Below are 16,547 nucleotides of genomic sequence, written 5' to 3'. Positions count from 1 at the left end.
ATGGTGATGATCACACGTCATGGAAGGGGAGGTTCAGGATCAGGATCGGGCTCGGGGGCAGGTTCTGAGCCAGTGGACGTGGGACTACGCGAGTTCATCGCGTCTGAGATCATGAGAGGTATCCTTGAGTCGACCCCGATGATTTTTGGGTCGATCAAGGAAGGGAGCATTGAGCTGATGGAGGATCGCCTCAGGGCATTCAGGAGCGATATGGCATTCAATCAGTCAGGATCACGCACACTGTCCTTCAAGGACTTCAACGGCAGTGGTGCGCCAGATTTCCATGGGGCTAAGGATCCCATCGTAGCCAGGAGATGGATTGCAGACATTGAGTCTGCACAGTTGACGAGCTTATGCCCTGAGGGGTTGAAGGTGCGATATGCCGCAGGTTGTTTGAGAGATAGAGCCAGGGATTGGTGGGAGTCGGTTGGTGACTCGTTGGGAGCCTCGGCTATTGAGGCTATGACTTGGTCGGACTTTGTGACCAGGTTCAGGGCTTAGTTTGCGCCAGCTGTGGAGCTTCAGCAGTTGGCCAATGATTTCCTTGATATGATGCAGACGACAGAGACGGTGGCAGAGATTACCGCCAAGTTCCGGGAGAGGGCATTATTGGTACCCCAGTATGCGGGAGATGAGGATATGCGGAGGACCTGCTATCACGACATGTTGAGAGTTGATATTCGGGAGCATGTCAGCTTCTCAGCATGTCCGACCCTAGAATCCATGATTGCCAGGGCGAGGAAGAGGGAGATTTATCTGGAGCACATATGGAAGAGGAAGGCTGAGACAGAGAAGGCTACTGGGGCTTCGGGGAAGAAGCCCAAGGGAGCAGGCACTAGGCCGAAGGGTCAGGGCCGCTGCAGGAAATGCGGCAGACCACATGAGGGAGCTTGTAGATTGGTAGTGTCTGGCTGCTACAAGTACGGAAAGATGGGGCACTTCAGCAAGGATTGTATCGCCCCTGCGCCCACTTTCCAGACATCAGGGTTGCTGTGTTTCCACTGCAACCAGCGAGGCCATAAAAAGGCCAATTGCCTTCAGTTGATAGCAGCATCGCCAGTGAAGGCGCCAGCTCCAGTGACCCTGCAAATTATTGATGGCCGGCAGGGCAAGACAGAGGCTCTAGTGGTGAGAAGCCGAGCCTTCCAGTTGGCTACCGAAGAGGCACGCGCCGCACCCGATGTGGTGACGGGTATGATTTCTTCTCCCTAGCTTTTATTTTATGTGGCTTATGATATTGATGTGCCATGTGATATTTCTTGTTTAGGATCGTTCCATGTGAATGGTATCCCAGTTTAGGTGTTGTTTGATTCGGGCGCTACCCGATCATTTGTCTCTCTTGCGCTTAGCAAGAGGTTCCCTGAGTCTTCGGGCATGTTAGATTGGCCCCTAGAGGTCGAGATTGCGGACGACCGATCGGTACGAGTGTCAGCGGTTTTTAGAGATTGTGTTCTGAGGTTATTCAAGGAGTGCTACCTGGTAGAATTGGTTCTCATTCCGTTGCGTGGGAACAAGGTGATTATAGGCATGGATTGGTTGAGCCCCAACGAGGCAGTAATCGACTGCGCGCAGCAGTTGGTTCGGATCAGGACCCCGAGTGAGGGAGATCTGGTGATTCAGGGTGAGAGGCCACAGCGCGGGCCACCACTATGTTCAGCAGCGAGGGCTAGGCGCTATCTTCAGCAGGGTTGCACTGGGTATGGCGCCTATGTTATGGATACCCGGGAGGCGGGAAAGGCAGCGGTGAGGGATGTTCCGGTGGTGCGAGATTACGCAGATGTATTCACAGAGGAGCTGCCTGGGATACCTCCGGAGTGACAGGTGGAGTTCAGGATCAACCTAATCCCTGGTGTGGCTCCGATAGCCAAGAAACCATATCGGTTGGCTCCTCCCGAGATGCAGGAGTTGTCTACGCAGCTGCAGGAGCTGTTAGACAAGGGATTCATCAGGCCGAGTAGTTCGCCTTGGGGAGTCCCGACCCTGTTTGTCAAGAAGAAGGACGGGTCGCATCGCATGTGCATAGATTACGGGGAGCTGAACAAGGTAATGGTGAAGAACCGTTACCCGCTCCGGAGGATAGATCACTTGTTTGATCAGCTTCAGGGAGCATCTTGGTTCTCCAAGATTGATCTATGGTCAGGATACCACCAGATGAGGGTTAGAGAAGAGGATGTACAGAAGACTACTTTTCGAACTTGGTATGGCCATTACGAGTTCGTGGTGATGCCCTTCGGGCTCACCAATGCTCCTGCCGCATTCATGGACCTCATGAACCGCGTGTGTAGACCGATGCTGGATCGGTCTGTGATAGTTTTCATTGATGACATCTTGGTTTACTCCAAGACATAGGAGTAGAATGAGGAGCATTTGCGAGAGGTTTTGGATACCCTGAGGAGGGAGAGCTTGTATGCCATGTTCTCCAAGTGCGAGTTCTGGTTGTGCGAGGTGTAGTTTCTGGGGCACCTTGTCAACCAGAACGGGATATTGGTCGACCCGGCCAAAGTGGAGGCCGTGATGAGATGGGAGGTTCCGAAATCTCCATCTGAGATTCGGAGTTTCCTCGGATTGGCGGGCTATTACCGGAGATTCATTCAGGACTTCTCCAAGATAGCCGTACCTTTGACCCAACTAACGAAGAAAGCCGTTGTCTTTCGCTGGGGGCCCGAGAAGCAGGCGTTATTCGAGACACTGAGACAGAGACTATGCGAGGCGCTGATCCTCTCCCTGCCCGAGGGTGTGGAGTATTTTGTGGTATATTGTGAGGCGTCTATTTCGGGTTTGGGCGCAATTTTGATGCAGAGAGGGCATGTCATCGCCTACGCCTCGAGGCAGCTAAAGCCTCACGAGGCAAACTACCCGACGCTTGATTTGGAGTTGGGGGAGGTCGTCTTCGCCCTCAAGATTTGGCGACTCTACCTCTATGGGGTCCGATGTACCATCTACACGGACTACAAGAGTTTGAGGTACCTCATGGATCAGCCGAATCTGAACATGAGTCAGCGTCGGTGGTTAGACGTGGTGAAGGATTACGATTGTGAGATCCTTTACCACCCGGGGAAAGCCAATGTTGTGGCCGATGTGCTTAGCCGCAAGGCAGCGCCGATTAGAGATATTTTCTTGCGGATGACCGTAGTGACTCCACTTTCGGAGTAGATCCGAGTGGCCCAGCTGGAGGCCATGAAGGAGGAACATCGGAAGAGCGAGCGTATTGTGGGTCAGGTTTCCTCCTTCGATTACGACAGCCGAGGGTTGTTGACACTACACCACAGGGTGCGGGTTCCATACCACGGGGGTGTGCACCAGGTTTTGATGGAGGAGGCGCACAAATCCCGATTCTCGATTCATCCCGACGCGACGAAGATGTACAGATATCTTCGACCCGATTACTGGTGGCCCTGCATGAAACGGGACGTCGCCTGGTACGTAGAGCGGTGCTTGACCTGCAGGAAGGTCAAGGCCGAGCACCAGAGGCCCCACGGCAAGATGCAGCCGCTAGACATTCCCATGTTGAAATGGGAAGATATTACTATGGATTTCATCACCAAGCTTCCCAAGACTACACGGGGAGTGGATTCGATTTGGGTCATCGTGGATCGGTTGACCAAGAGTTCTCACTTCAAACCGATCCAGGAGAGCATCTCGGCCAAGAAATTGGCCGATATCTACATTTGAGAGGTAGTGGCTCGGCACGGAGTGCCAGTTTCGGTGATTTCGGACCAAGACGTGCGGCTTACTTCCAGATTCTGGAAGAAGTTTCACGATGAGTTGGGTATGCGTCTGCACTTCAGCACTGCTTTCCACCCGCAGATGGATGGTCAGAGTGAGCGAATCATCCAGACTCTGGAGAATATGCTGCGGGCGTGTGTTTTATACTTTGGAGGTAGTTGGGATACTTACCTTCCTTTGGCTGAGTTTTCCTATAATAACAACTATCATGCGAGTATTGACCGTCCTCCCTTTGAGATGTTGTACGGAAGGAAGTGCAGGACCCCGATATGTTGGGGTAAAGTCGGACAGTGTGACAACCCGGAAAATTTTTTGATTTTAAAAGCCCAGTCAATCAACTCAACCGAGTGTCAAACTCATTAGTACTGAGTTCTAGCCCGGTTAAGGGTCATTCGAAGGAGTTTTGAGCCTATTACACTTAAGGATTAAGTGTCAGAAAGTACCTGCTAGAAACACAGTGTAGCAAAGCAAACGTAAACCTCATCAAAATGAGTTCACGGCCACAAGACCATGAGTTTACGGCCATAAACTCATGTGGCCGTAAACTCAAGTGCATATATAAGGCATTTGGTCATTTCTAGTCATTTCTTCCTTCCTTGGCCAATTTTCCTTCAAATCCTCTCAAGTATCATCAAGGTTTCCTTCCAAGATCTTCACATAAGTAAGTATTCTTCCTAGATTTGTTGATACATCACTTAATCTAGTATCCTTCCATGATTTCATCCATAGAAATCACTCTTTTCTTAGATCTTCAAGTTTCACCAAGAACACCAAGAACACACACTAGTGTTCTTGGCCAATATCAACCATTTCAAGCTTCTAGATCGTAAGTACACTTCCCTATACTTCATATCTAGTTAGTATCCATGCTTAGAGACTTGAAAACATCAAGAACACAAGATCAAAGGGAGTTTACAGCCGTAAACGCCCAAGACCGCAAACCCCTTTTTGGTGGCCATTAGGGCTATAAACCCTATAGGATGCAAGGCAAGTGACCCAGAACCCTTCCTTGATGTTTGAAGGACCTTAAAATTCACTCAAATCCATTATGACCATGAGTTTACGGCCGTAAACCCCTTTGGGCCGTAAACTCATCAAAAGCCTCATTTGAGGTGGTCTTCTTCATACAAGTGTAGGGCAAAAGTCCTTAGAGTTCCCTAACATTCAAACCAACACTTTAGCATGTTTGACCATGAGTTTACGGCCGTAAACTCCCTTGGGTCATAAACTCATGACCGTAAACACATGTTAGTGCCATTTCACTTTCCTTTGATGAATCACATGTGATTCCAACACTTGATCAAGGTGTTTCCTAGTCCCGGAAGGTGTTTCCTTTCATATAGTTGTCTATAAACACCATACCCGTTTTAAATCACCCACATCAGGTGAGTTCATACCCCGTAATGAATCTTTTAACTGTTTTAACTGTTTAAGGGGGGGGGGAGATACAAGTTGAACACAATGATAATTGTGTAAATATTTGTTATAAACATCTTTCAAAATGTTACTTATGTCATTTATAAGTTGTCAAAACATTTCAAAAACTCTTTTAAAGTTATGTTACTTCATAGTTATACAAAACTCTGTTTTTAAAGTACAAGCATAACTTAGTAGATAAACGAGTCTTTTCAGTAACAGTCCAAGTAGAACATTAGTAAACTATAATAGGTATAGTTTAGGAGAATGCTATTCATTACTTCTAGTACAATGAAGCACCCAAAGAGTCAGTTCATACATATGTCAAACACACAGTGAAGAGAATCAAACAATACCATACAGAGAGAACACACAATATACAGTACAAAACAAACAAGTTAGGTTGCTATAGCATGAGAACACATACAGGATCTAATTATACCAATGAATCACTAACTCATTGTTTTTAACAAAAGGTGATAGTTATATTGGGTATACATGATCATATACTTTAATGTGAATTACACGGCTTGCAAGAATTTGCAGAGGTCGCGTTTGGTTCCCTTAATCTCTTGACATGGAGAGCGTTTAGTAGGGGTGCTAGCCTTCACATTATAACCGTAATAAAACAAATATGTTTTAGGTTATTAGTACATCCGCATGTCATTATAAACGACAACCGTGTACATACATTTCCCATCACTTTCATAAAGTGACAGTACCACTTGAAAGTCAAACTCAAACTATTTTCGAGTCAAGATAGTTATAAACTAGGGAAAATATACATTTTTACAAAAGACAAGCAGAACAGTCGAGTCTAGCACATAACAGAAGATGCCTTGGTAGAAGGCTACGTTAGAAAGAAAGGACCATAATACTAGTCTTATGATTCCTTAATGTATACATCACAGGATATATATATACCAATAGAGTCCGACAGGTAATAGGATGTGTGCTCTCCGCTTCATTTCCTGTTCCTTGTTTGGTTGTGGGCTTGGAACGAATTCACCCAGTCTATTTTCTACCCGATTCTATATATATGTATGCTTAGTATACATTAAGTCATCATAAGGGTACCGGGTATGGGTCAGGTTATAGGACACATAGTCAAAGCACTGTTTTTCTAGTACAAAACATACTTTCCAAAATCAGTACTTTTGGTATACAAAACTAGAAACTTCCGAGTAAAGGGTTTAATCCATTTTATTAAACCAGTTAAATTTAAAGGACCTTAGGTGAGTAACTCTATAATACCTTAGTTTATACATCATGTTTATACATAAATCTAATACCCAATAGGTAGTTGGATGTGTGCTTTCCGCCTTACTTCCTGTTCCTCGTTTGGGTGTGGGCTTAGGGCAGATTCGCTCAATTAACTTTCTATCTGATATTAGATTATGTATAGCAGTATAAACTAAGCTATTATAAAAGTAGTCACTATGGTCACCATTTTATTATAAGAAATAAGGGTTTTCTTAAAGAACTTCTTCATTAGATATAAAGGAACCATTACAATTAACTCCATGAGTAACAAGTGAATACACCAGGGTTATATATGACGATGATCTAACAACCAATGGAATGTGTGCTATCCGCCTTAGTTTCTGTTCCTTGTTGGTTGTGAGCTTAGGGCAGATGCGCACAATCGATTGTTTGTTTACTCTGAGTCTTATATAACTTGTAGCCACTTAGTACCCATAGAAAGGGTTGTAGTGTCATTTTACTCAAACCTCCATCAAGGTAGGAAATATAAGATTTGCTAGAGGAACATGCGAACTTTTCAAAACAAAACTTACAACTTACAACATTTTACAACTACATGTTTCAACTACATTTTTAACACTATTTTACATCTACATTTTTAACAACATTTTACAACTTACTCATATCACAAAAATCTTATGAACTCACCAGCTTAATTGCTGATCAACTCTTTCAAATAACTTGTATTCTCAGGAGACTATTAGACAGGTGCTCGTGCTGGGAATTCAAAAGATGGAGCATTATAGCTTCGAGTCTTGTTTTGTTATTTGTTTATGAATTCTATGTTTTGTGAACACACACATTGTAAACACTTTCTTTCGAAATGAAATGGTTGTTCATTACTTGCTTACCATATACATATCTCGTGATACTAAACATGACGTCCTCCACCCCCGAACGATTCCGCCGTTCCGGTTTTGGGGTGTGACAGATTGGTATCAGAGCATTGTTTATAGTGAACTAAGTATATCAACCGATAAAAGATATACAACTATAAATACAATGGGGCTTAAGTGCTCTGGATAATGATATATTTTTAGAATATAACTATAGGTTATAAAAATATACCTACTTGCTTATACATGTACATAATAGAACTAGTGTCACGAGGAGAACAAAACTAAAAGTATTTAAAGGTTGGGCACTATCGTCAACCTGAACAGTTATGTAATCATAACTAGGATCAATATAGCCTGATCAACTATATTCATTCGAGATGTGACCGACATGTGTTTGGGGATGATGTAGTGTTGCAACAGTGTTAAAACTTACCTGAACACCAGAACAAGTACATCCAGAGTTAGAATACTATAGGAGTATTTTAGTCCATATAAATAACTTAAGTGATAACCTAAAAAGACCCATACGGATAAGTCTATAATCTTGCAAGGCATATTCTTAAAGTTTTATATATAATCAAGATCTTATAGACTTAGAATCTGTGGTCTACGCTTCGCTATCCATTCCTCTTAAGGGTGTAGTGATGGAGTAGGATCACTTATTCGAAGGTCTATTTAATCTTCAATTATATACAAACTTGTGTACCTTGTACAATTATAGGAGGACTCTGTAAGGATCACCCCATAAAGTTACCTTAAAGCTCATAGATTCTTTAGTCACTTTCATTCTCGCACGACAAGCCCATATAGATGTAACCACTTCCTCATAGTAGACAACAGAAAAGTCCAGGAGGAACAAGAACAAGTTCATGAGAAGTTTTCAAAGAGGATTCAACCGAAGTAACCAAAACATCTTACACGTCACACTAATAAATAATAACCTGGTTAATTTAATGAGCGAGTGGAAACACTGCTCACATTATATGTTAAGATTATTTTCTTACATGCAACTGGTAACAGTTATTCAGGAAACAAATATTCATTCGAGGATAGTTATTTCAAATTCATAGAGTTTATTAGGTATAGACTCTTTTATGAATTGTTTCTAGAACCCTGTGGAAGTCAGGACCCGATACATCCAGAACTAGGATAACCTTGTCTTTTCAGCTTTCGGCTTGTGTCCATTGCTTTAGACTTATTCCGTCTCATCTTTGTATTCTTTTAGCAAAGATGCCTCCTCGCAGATCTAACAGACGCACTACTCCGATAACTCCAATACCGCCTCCTTCGCAAATCGATATGGCAGCTATAAACGCTGCAGTGGCTGCGGCTGTGGCAACAGCCATGGCTCAATATCACCCCATCAGTACCAGCGGAGGTGAAACGCCTACTGATTCTACTCAAGGTGAGGTCCTCGTGCGCTCGAGAGGGTTCTCCTACAAGGACTTCACCAATTGCCAACCATTGTCCTTTAATGGGACTGAAGGAGTCATTGCCCTTATGCAATGGTTCGAGAAAACATAGTCGATCTTCGAAATCTGTTTATGCCCAGAAGGAAGCAAAGTGAAGTTTGCTTCCTGCACTTTCTCTGGCAAGGCCCTAACATGGTGGAAAAGCCATGTTAAGTCACTGACCCTATCAGTGGCTAACTCAATAGGTTGGGAAAACCTAAAAGAGTTAATGCGGGAGGAATACTGCCCGTTAGGCGAAATTTAAAAGCTGGAACAAGAGCTGTGGGATCTCACTATGGTCGGCTCAGACATTGTGACCTACACTGACCGGTTCAGCGAACTAGCGGCTCTATGCCCCGGGATGGTTACCCCGGAGAGCAAGAAGATAGAAAGATACATTTGGGGTCTGACTGCTCCGACCCAAGGAAATGTGTTGTCTTCTAACCCAACCACGTTCGATAGTGCTAAACGCCTGGCTCAGCGACTCATCGACCACGGAGTCCGCCATGGTGTAAAAGTCCCTATTCCTGAGCCGTAGAGGGAAGATGACTATAATCAGAAGTCGGGGAACAAGAGGAAGAAGAAGCGAACAACACAAGACACCCCACAAGAGCAACGAGCGAGTACTATGTACGCCGTACGACGCCTACTGCTCTAGCACCTGCCAGTCGATATGCTGTAAACCTTCCGAAGTGTGGAAAGTGCAACTTTCACCACACCGGAGTATGCCGGAAAATGCAGTGTCTGAACTACCACAGAAAGGGACACACTGTCCGTTTCTGCAGGTCACCGGCTCAACCGATCTCCCAAGTCCTAGGAGCTGAAGAAAACCAAGCCTGCTATGGCTGTGGTGAGACTGGACATTTTCAGAGGGACTGGCCGATAATAAGGAACTCAGGCGCGGATGGACGCATTGTGATGATCACCGCAGGAGAATCTACCCCGGAGTCGTCAACGAGTAGCGGTATGTTTTCGAGATAGTAATTACTTTTAAAATTAATTTATATTCGTATAAGATTAAAATTTGGGGGATAACACCTCAAAGTAATTATAATAACTCACATGTTGAAATAGGTCACAGTATTCAAGATAACTAAAAGATCCGTTGAGGAAACTATTATGGCTTACCATATACATCGGAGTTGTGCACAACTAAGATGTTGCAGACTTATTGTGAGTGACTCCGATTAGGTCCCCATCCCTTAATTGGTTGAGGGTTTGAGGCAGAGTTACTCAGTCGACTGCCTGGTTCATCTTAAATATTCATAACTTGTATATGGCAGGCGATTGTAGTGGTACCAAAGAGGATTATGATATAAAGTATCCCCACCAGTTAGTAGAGCACTTTTGTTTGTATGTATGTGCACATAGCGGTACGATACGTAGGAGTGTTAACTTCAAAGAGAAAACAGGAAACACGGGAACATTTACAAGAGTACATTGTCGAACATACTATGAGTACAGTATCGAGCATACAAGGGATACATCGGTGTATATTAGACGTTTCTTTCATTTGACCAAAACTTTGTTCAGTAAAGAATTCGTTGTTTTCATTCGTCATAAGTTGGCGTGGTCCTCACCATACTGAGTTCATATGTTTCTATCGCCTCGATCGACAAGTTCTCGAAACTTTCGTCATTCGTATCGAAGGTCCGACCTAAACCTAAATTTTATCTTTCGTATTCTGAAACCCGAAGTACTCGTGCAAAGAGTACTTTGTCCTCCGAAGCCTTATCGTCAGATGTCCGCAGACCGTCATGAAATACCACTCGTCCAGCAGACCAAGTTCGAGCACAGAGGCTAAGGACGAATACAACTCACCTATCACTGTTTAGTGTATACGCGAGGGTGGTATATGATTATGATTACGCAGATTTAGTATGTGTGTTTCCGCCCTATCTCCTGTTCCTTGTTTGGTTGTGGACCTCGGGCAGAGTCGCACATCCGACCGTCTTACTAACCCTAATTATATACGACTTGTATACACGAGGTAATGATAGATGGACCAAGTATGAATCCTATCACGAACAGAAGGGCAAGGTTGCCAGGTCTACGAGTAGGTATTTTGCCAATCAGAGGAGCGCAACCCCAGTAGTAATGCTAAGAAAGCTAATTTCGGGACGAAATTCCATCTAACGGGGGGGATGATGCGACAACCTGGAAAAATTTTTGATTTTAAAAGCCCAGTCAATCAACTCAACTGAGTGTCAAACTCATTAGTACTGAGTTCTAGCCCGGTTAAAGGTCATTCTAAGGAGTTTTGAGCCTATTACACTTAAGGATTAAGTGTCAGAAAGTACCTGCTAGAAACACAGTGTAGCAAAGCAAACCTAAACCTCATCAAAATGAGTTCACGACCACAAGACCATGAGTTTACGGTCGTAAACTCATGTGGCCGTAAACTCAAGTGCATATATAGGGCATTTGGTCATTTCTAGTCATTTCTTCCTTCCTTGGCCAATTTTCCTTCAAATCCTCTCAAGTATCATCAAGTTTTCCTTCCAAGATCTTCACATAAGTAAGCATTCTTCCTAGATTTGTTGATACATCACTTAATCTAGTATCCTTCCATGATTTCATCCATAGAAATCACTCTTTTCTTAGATCTTCAAGTTTCACCAAGAACACACACTAGTGTTCTTGGCCAATATCAACCATTTCAAGCGTCTAGATCGTAAGTACACTTCCCTATACTTCATATCTAGTTAGTATCCATGCTTAGAGACTTGAAAACATCAAGAACACAAGATCAAAGGGAGTTTACGGCCGTACACTCCCAAGACCGTAAACCACTTTTTGGTGGCCATTAGGGCCACAAACCCTATAGGATGCAAGGCAAGTGACCCAGAACCCTTCCTTGATGTTTGAAGGACCTTAAAATTCACTCAAATCCATTATGACCATGAGTTTACGGCCGTAAACCCCTTTGGACCGTAAACTCATCAAAAGCCTCATTTGAGGCGGTCTTCTTCATACAAGTGTAGGGCAAAAGTCCTTAGAGTTCCCTAACATTCAAACCAACACTTTAGCATATTTGACCATGAGTTTACAGCCGTAATCTCCCTTGGGCCATAAACTCATGACCGTAAACACATGTTAGTGCCATTTCACTTTTCTTTGATGAATCACATGTGATTCCAACACTTAATCAAAGTGTTTCCTAGTCCCGGAAGGTGTTTCCTTTCATATAGTTGTCTATAAACACCATATTCATGTCAATATGTGTCCTTATATGTCATTTAGGACTTATTGTGTCGCGGGACATCATTCGTGGAACTTCTCATCCTTACACGCATACCCGTTTGAATCACCCACATCAGGTGAGTTCATACCCCGTAATGAATCTTTTAACTGTTTTAACTGTTTAAGGGGGGGGGGATACAAGTTGAACATAATGATAATTGTGTAAATATTTGTTATAAACATCTTTCAAAATGTTACTTATGTCATTTATAAGTTGTCAAAACATTTCAAAAACTCTTTTAAAGTTATGTTACTTCATAGTTATACAAAACTCTATTTTTAAAGTACAAGCATAACTTAGTAGATAAACGAGTCTTTTCAGTAACAGTCCAAGTAGAACATTAGTAAAATATAATAGATATAGTTTAGGAGAATGCTATTCATTACTTCTAGTACAATGAAGCACCCAAAGAGCCAGTTCATACATATGTCAAACACACAGTGAATAGAATCAAACAATACCATACAGAGAGAACACACAATATACAGTACAAAACAAGCAAGTTAGGTTGCTATAGCATGAGAACACATACATGATCTAATTATACCAATGAATCACTAACTCATTGTTTTAAACAAAAGGTGATAGTTATATTGGGTATACATGATCATATACTTTAATGTGAATTACACGGCTTGCAAGAATTTGCAGAGGTCGCTTTTGGTTCCCTTAATCTCTTGACAAGGAGAGCGTTTAGTAGGGGTGCTAGCCTTCACATTATAACCGTAATAAAACAAATATGTTTTAGGTTATTAGTACATCCGTATGTCATGATAAACGACAACTGTGTACTTACATTTCCCATCACTTTCATAAAGTGACAGTACCACTTGAAAGTCAAACTCAAACTATTTTCGAGTCAAGATAGTTATAAACTAGGGAAAATATACATTTTTACAAACGACAAGTAGAAGAGTCGAGTCTAGCACATAACAGAAGATGCCTTGGTAGAAGGCTACATTAGAAAGAAAGGACCATAATGCTAGTCTTATGATTCCTTAATGTATACATCACAGGATATATATATATACAAATAGAGTCCGACAGGTAATAGGATGTGTGCTCTCCGCTTCATTTCCTGTTCCTTGTTTGGTTGTGGGCTTGCAACAAATTCACCCAGTCTATTTTCTACCCGATTCTATATATATGTATGCTTAGTATACATTAAGTCATCATAAGGGTACCAGGTATGAGTCAGGTTATAGGACACAGAGTCAAAGCACTGTTTTTCTAGTACAAAACATACTTTCCAAAATCAGTACTTTTGGTATACAAAACTAGACTCTTCCGAGTAAAGGGTTTAATCCATTTTATTAAACCAGTTAAATTTAAAGGACCTTAGGTGAGTAACTCTATAATACCTTAGTTTATACATCATGTTTATACATAAAACTAATACCCAATAGGTAGTTGGATGTGTGCTTTCCGCCTTACTTCCTGTTCCTCGTTTGGTTGTGGGCTTAGGGCAGATTCACTCAATTAACTTTCTATCCGATATTAGATTATGTATAGCAGTATAAACTAAGCTATTATAAAAGTAGTCACTGTGGTCACCATTTTATTATAAGAAATAAGGGTTTTCTTAAAGAACTTCTTCATTAGATATAAAGGAACCATTACAATTAACTCCATGAGTAACAAGTGAATACACCAGGGTTATATATGACGATGATCTAACAACCAATGGAATGTGTGCTATCTGCCTTAGTTTCTGTTCCTTGTTGGTTGTGAGCTTAGGGCAGATGCACACAATCGATTGTTTGTTTACTCTGAGTCTTATATAACTTGTACCCACTTAGTACCCATAGAAAGGGTTGTAGTGTCATTTTACTCAAACCTCCATCAAGGTAGGAAATATAAGATTTGCTAGAGGAACAGGCGAACTTTTCAAAACAGAACTTACAACTTACAACATTTTACAACTACATGTTCCAACTACATTTTTAACACAATTTTACATCTACATTTTTAACAACACTTTACAACTTACTCATATCACAAAAATCTTATGAACTCACCAGCTTAATTGCTGATCAACTCTTTCAAATAACTTGTAATCTCAGGAGACTATTAGAAAGGTGCTCGTGCTGGGAATTCAGAAGTTGGAGCATTATAGCTTCAAGTCTTGTTTTGTTATTTGTTTATGAATTCTATGTTTTGTGAACACACACATTGTAAACACTTTCTTTCGAAATGAAATGGTTTTTCATTACTTTCTTACCATATACATATCTCGTGATACTAAACATGACGTCCTCCACCCCCGAACGATTCCGCCATTTCGATTTTGGGGTGTGACAGACAGAGGGTCATGGGGAGCACCGAAGTGGTGCTCAAGACAATAGAGAGGATTCAACAGGTTAGGAGTAGGCTTCAGACTGCTCAGAGTCGGCAGAAAAGCTATGCCGACAAGCGCCGTTCAGACTTGGAGTTCCAGGTCGGGGATATGGTCCTCTTGAAGGTGTCGCCTTGGAAAGGTATCATTCGATTCAGGAAGTGGAGCAAGTTGGGCCCCATGTATATTGGACCCTTCAGGGTTGTCGGCCGGGTGGGCAAGGTGGCATATAGGCTGGACCTGCCAGCCGAGCTTAGTTAGATTCATAGCACGTTTCATGTCTCCCAGTTACGGAAGTGTCTGGTGGAACAAGAAGGTGGAGCTGGTGAAGGTGCAATGGCAGCACCCCAAGGGGTCGGAATGGACTTGGGAGCCAGAGGAAGAGATGAGGGAGCTTTACCCCGAGATTTTTCCAGATGCAACAGCAAACTTTGAGGACGAAGTCTAAAATAAGTGGGGGAGATTTGTAGCACTCGATTCCTGAAGGTTGAAGAGAAGAATAAAGAGCTTGAGATTTCAGAAGGAGCAAGGAGATCCAGAGGTTTTTCTTCATTTCCTGTTTATAGAAGGTAAAAAGTCCATACATTGGTTCTTTTTTCATTAGATACTCTTTTTGGAGTAACTTAGGGCTTTTGGAAGCCATTTTAGAGCCATACTTGGATGCAACCACGATTTTGGGATAAAGACTTCAGATCTGGAGCCATTGAGGGTTCCCATGGCATAAAGGTGCCAACTTTATGGCCATGGGAGACCCATGCATCATATAAACCCCTTTTTATGGCTTTTTGAGCGAAAGGCCCCATGCATGTACATCAAGTTTGAAGATTTACGTATAAAATGGACCCTAGGAGGCCAGATCTATGGTTTTGACGCGTTAAGACCCATTATAATAGATTTTATAGTTTTGGACAAAGAGGGACTCGGCGAGTCACTTGGGTGACTCGGTGAGTCGGGTCGCTTTTTCCCCCGAAACGACTTCTAGAAATACTTTTGGGTGAGTGGAAGGAACACTCAGCCTGCTAGGGGTTTGTTTTGGAACTGTAAATCATAGGACTCGGTGAGTGTATGAACAGACTCAGCAAGTCCAAGGCAATCTTCCAACTCATGAAGACGGACTCGACGAGTTTTTCATAGAACCCGGCGAGTCATAGACTGGACATATTCATAAGACGAAGATGAACTCGACGAGTTCAAGGATGAACTCGGCGAGTCGGTTGAAGATGGTCCCGATGCTATGGTTGAAGGTGAACTCGTCGAGTTCTTGCTAGACTCGACGAGTGGATGTTGACTTTGAACAGGCTTTGACCTTGACTTTGAATTGCATTTGGACTAACCCTTGTAAGGGTTATGAGTATGCAATAGTAATCGGAAAAGGTTGTTGTGTAGGGATTGGGGAGTAGAGACGAGTCGATTACCGTGTCGAGGACCGTGCAGATACTACACGACATCGAGGTGAGTTACCTTCCCGTAGAGGTGGGGCTAGGGCCACAATGCCGACCCACTAGTAGGAGTTGTATGTTAGGTGATTGTCTTTGTGATATTCATCTAGGTTTGCTACTACCTGATATGTTTATATGCTAGCATGATATGCTATATGTGATCATGGTAGTAGGGAGGGAACAATCCCCAAGTTCGGTTGTTAGAACTGAAGGGTAGGTCGGGCACCCCAGATATGCCTGTCAGTATGTTATGTTATGATATATGTGGTAGTAGTAGAAGGGGGTGAGATAGTCCCCAGGGTTCAGTTGTTAGGACTAACGGGTAGGTCAGCACCCCAGAATGGCTTGACATGGGTAGGTCAGCACCCCAGAATGGCTTGACATGGGTAGGTCATCACCCCAGAATGGCTTGACATGGGTCGGTCAGCACCCCATAACTGCTTGACATGGTAGGTCGACACCCCAGAATGGCCGGACCGGGTAGGTCGGGCACCCCAGAATTGCCCGACAGTATGTTTTGTTATGAGATTGTATGGTATGTGGTATGATGGGGGGACTCACTAAGCTCTGTGCTTACAGTTTTCAGTTTTGTTTCAGGTACCTCTTCAGCGAAGGGGAAGGAGCTGGTGCGGTAGCGGCACATCACACACACGCAAGATTTCCACACTATGAGATTTCTTGGTATTGTACTTTGACATTGTTACTATTTTTACAATATGATTTTGAGACATGAGATTATGGTTTTTATAAAATGAGATGACTCAATTATGTTTTTCTATAAATGTTTTCTATATTGTTATATCAAAAATGAAATTGTTGGTCTTGAAATTTCGG

The sequence above is a fragment of the Lactuca virosa genome, chromosome 9 (assembly GCF_052849685.1).
Source record: "Lactuca virosa cultivar CGN04683 chromosome 9, Lactuca_virosa_CGN04683_v6, whole genome shotgun sequence".
Lineage (NCBI taxonomy): Eukaryota > Viridiplantae > Streptophyta > Magnoliopsida > Asterales > Asteraceae > Lactuca > Lactuca virosa.
This window is presented reverse-complemented; position numbering follows the sequence as displayed.